Genomic DNA, 4,110 nt, shown 5'->3' on the forward strand with positions numbered 1-4,110 from the left:
TGTGTATGTATACAGATTAGTAAAATTCAAATATTGTTTACTCTTGCTTAAATTGCTTTTTAGTATGAAATGTCTACCCACGTTAGAAGATGACCATAATAACAGCAATTAATGTAAGTCAGAATGCAGTCAGAATCAAGCAGGTTAAATGATCATCTAAACCCTATGACATAGCTGTAAATGTTTACATTTTTTACAAAACCTTTTTGCTCCAGCTCCAGCTCAAGCTCTGTTCATTCCTATAGAACCAGCTTTCAGTAATCTGCTGCCTTTGGGTTTGACTACATGAGCGTATTCAGTCAAGGATATTGTGGAGGGATGTAAAGTTCGCAGCTAGATGGTGGCAAAAATATCATTTCCGATATGATTGGTGTATATGAATTAGGGGAAATCTTGCTTCCCCTACCCCCCTCCTTCCGCCTGATGTTGAATAAATTATAAAAAGAAAACAGTTGTGTGAATAAGAAGTAGAACCTATTGTCGTGATTATATTGTTATCTGAGTCTACACAAGAGAGATTTACATTCACTTCCTATTCACGTGACAGATGTCAGACAAAACAATATAAGAAGGGAAATACCCAATATTGGGCTACAGGCTGCATTTATAATTTATGAATACAAATCCTACCAGGGGCTCAGACAGTATGAAAAACCTGGCAAAAAAATCTTTTTTTTTTCTATTATATCAAAAAAAAGAAAAGAAAACTTTGTTAAAGTTGACATTTTCCATATACCGTAAGCAATTCCAGTACATGATCAATATAAGGGCCCATACATGCAATGGTAATGTATGGTACATGTGCTAATGTGAATGCACCCCAAGAAGCCTTCTTCTTGCACATGCATGATAACACAGTACTATAACTTAGGCTGCCCTAATGCAACACGTTGACACACATGTTATACATGTAATGCAGTGCACTAGTGTAAATGGGACCTAACAGCTAGTCATCTGTGAACTTGTATGTTAATATAAGCCATGTCCACACTAAGTGCTTAAATCCCAGTACAGAAAATGCAACGTGGCTCTGCTATATTGCTAGACAAACCAAACCTAACCCTTTCCTGAACTTTTCTGTCAAGGTTTTATGGCCAAGTCTCAATTTATAGAGCAGTCAAATTCCAAGTCTGCAGTAGAAGGAGCACAGAACTCGAGACTCCTATACTCCCCCACATCAGTCTAATCCCTTAACTGTTTCCTGTTCATCTTCTTTCTTACCATACCCACGGTTTAAGTCATGCTCAAATTTTAAGAGGTTTTCTCAAATGCATATACTTCAGGTACAGTCCAGAATTGAAGAGGTTTTCGTAGAATTTAAGAACTTCCTATAAAACAGTCCCATGGTAGACCATGTGTTCAATTAATGTTAGTAACTTTTGCATAAAACCGTAGATTGTGTTATTTATTAATTTTCATGGATCTATTTTCACTGTAACATGAAGTAGTCCACTCCACTCAATTAACATTGTAATTCAGCGTTCTGTGATTATAAAACCAAAAGACTTCCAGATTGGTAAAAACTTTATAAGGGATGAGTTTGCAGAAGAGAACCATCCCCGAGAGTGCAATTTTAAAGTAATGGTTCTCTGTGAGAATCTAAATAGAAATAAATATGGTGGCTCCCTATGGAGATTTGGCCAACATGTAATATCTTGAAACTATTACCCTACATAATCGTTTACATTAAACCAAAATCTGGTCAAACAAGGCAATACTATAGAGATGCCCCAAGACACACTGTGACCTTTTCATGCAGGGCAAAGGGTTATTTTTCTCTGCAAAGGCATCCAACCAATTTATATTCACCTTGACATTATCTGTGTTTTTTTTTCTTGGTCACATTCGACACTGAAATACTGAAAGTATTTCCCCACTACAATTCTACAGCTTCTTCTAGAACTCTTTCGTCTTTTTTTTCCTCATAGAAGGGCCCATTTTTGTTCAGGCATTAGGGTCAGTATGGACTTTCCGGACTGCGAAAAATGTATCTATGCAAATATGTAAAGTCCACATTAGGGGCTATTAAAATGTGAAAAAAATAGGTGTTGGTTGAGTACATCTTCTCTTGCACAGATACATTTGCACATTTTGCATATGTAATGGGTATTTACTTTACTCACACTAAGACCTACTTTAATGTCCTTCATGAGAACTTAACTGTTGCTTTTTGGCTAAATGAGCCATCATATGTCTGTCAGGAATCTAGAGTGGTCCATCATCTTCCTGACCCTGTCAAGAACAGAGCCGTTATTCATCCTCACTTCACATGTTGGTCAGGGAATGCATGTCTCTGTTTTCCCTCTTTGGTTGCTTTGTGTTCCGGCGTCGGCGTCCCATGTTACTTTTACAAAACCATCATTTTGGTTACAGTGCCTTCAAACTCTGTGCAACCTCATCACAATTCAGATCCATTTGACAGAATAAAAACAATGTACTACATGGTAAATATGGGCATATACCCATGTCAAAGTTGGCAGTATACCCCAGGAAGATCTCTTCATGACTGAATTCCGGCAAAAATCTGAATGTTAGGTTGTGGTGGAAGGACAAGATGCTGCCGCCTCTAAAGATTATGTTCCTATCCATTTAATCTTTTATTTCTTCTAAGTGGCTGGTCGTAGAGCACCTAATTGTGCCAGGTTTAATGATGTATTGGGCACAAAATTATGGTACATGTCTGTTTTCCAAACCTGACTTTTAAAAACTAGAGAATCCCTCATTATTTCAAATCTTGTGCTTTTATCCAGTCAACAAGCTCCACAATTCAGAGGCCTAAGCCCCTCATTTAGTTCCTAGTCTGTGGTTAAGACTCAGTAGGAGTCACTGCCTGCACACTCACACAATGTAATTCTGCAGATCAGGAGCAGAGCCTGATGTATAGAATGTACTTGGATAATGGGGCTTGTGAGAGAGGCAGTTCCCGACGCTGCATTGTTATGCTAATAGGCTCTCTGCAACACTCATTGTGAGGGCTGAGTGTTTTATTAACACCATAATATTGTTATTAATACATGCAGAGAGCGGCCATGGAGAGGCTCGGATCCCTCAGGCATCAGATCAGTATTCCAGCTGTGCCAGCCACTGAAAAAAGAAATACAAAAGAAATTTTATCTCCCATATCTTCCTTTTTAATTTCGGGCACACTAAAGAGCCAGGCCCACAGTGTAGTGTGGAAAACAAAAGCTATACCCATGCTCCCCGTTTCTTGGTAAAGGTTTACACTTCTGTAAAATGGGTTGTAAGAGGTTGGAACATTTTCTTCTTATGAGTGGATTAGTATCTATTGGACGCAATTGCAGTAATTATTTATTCATTGGGCAGGTAACCCCCAGAGCATCACCTAGGTATAATATTTTTGTTGTTGCATGGACTACCATAACCTCAATGGTTTGAATTGTTCAATACTGGTATTAATATGAATAAGCAATAATTATGCCACAGTCAAAAAATCATAAAGGTTTATTGAATAAAATCATATTGGTGGCCGCAATACAAGACTTGGCTGATGAACAAATTCGTGTCGGCTGGTGGAGATACAGTAGGGCACCTTAATTTAAAATATATATAAAGGATGCTCATGGCACCAAATCATGTTTTACATTCAGAGGATTGTTAGAATATAAGCAATGTTTTGTTGATTTCAGTAACCTTTAATTACAATAATGTGTAGCAACCAACTAGTATTCATCTGCTGACATCAGACACGTTCAGATGAGCTCTTGAATGGTGGATATGGAGTGCTGCATTTAAAGTGCAAGGTTAATGCCTTCTTCATAATTGCTAGCAATATATTTCCTGACTTCCTTGCAGGTACACTTCTGGTTTGCCTAGGGCCAAACAGTGTTTAGAGACCCTGACTTACTCTCAGAGGAGTATTCTGAAGATCGTATAGCTATGAGTATGCATTTGCGGCTTTACGTGGTAATCTGATGCTCGGTGCATGTCCTGATGATCTTTACTTTTTATGGGGAAGTGTACATCTAATTTCCCCTTGGAAAAAACTGTGCTTATTTTTCTATCTTCAAATGATGATAATATCCTGGCTGATGTAAGAACTTTACTTCTGTATACTTGCTCTGGTGTACTAGTTTCAGGAGTGACTAAATC

General features: G+C 38.0%; 1 protein-coding gene across 4 annotated transcripts in view; it reads left to right on the forward strand.

The window, feature by feature from the left end:
• The window catches only part of PBX1 (PBX homeobox 1), a 96,538-nt gene that overhangs the window by 21,120 nt on the left and 71,308 nt on the right, over positions 1 to 4,110 (forward strand). The gene's annotated exons all lie outside the window — the stretch shown is intronic.

Source organism: Pyxicephalus adspersus, chromosome 8 (genome assembly GCF_032062135.1).
Source record: "Pyxicephalus adspersus chromosome 8, UCB_Pads_2.0, whole genome shotgun sequence".
Classification (NCBI taxonomy): Eukaryota; Metazoa; Chordata; class Amphibia; order Anura; family Pyxicephalidae; genus Pyxicephalus; species Pyxicephalus adspersus.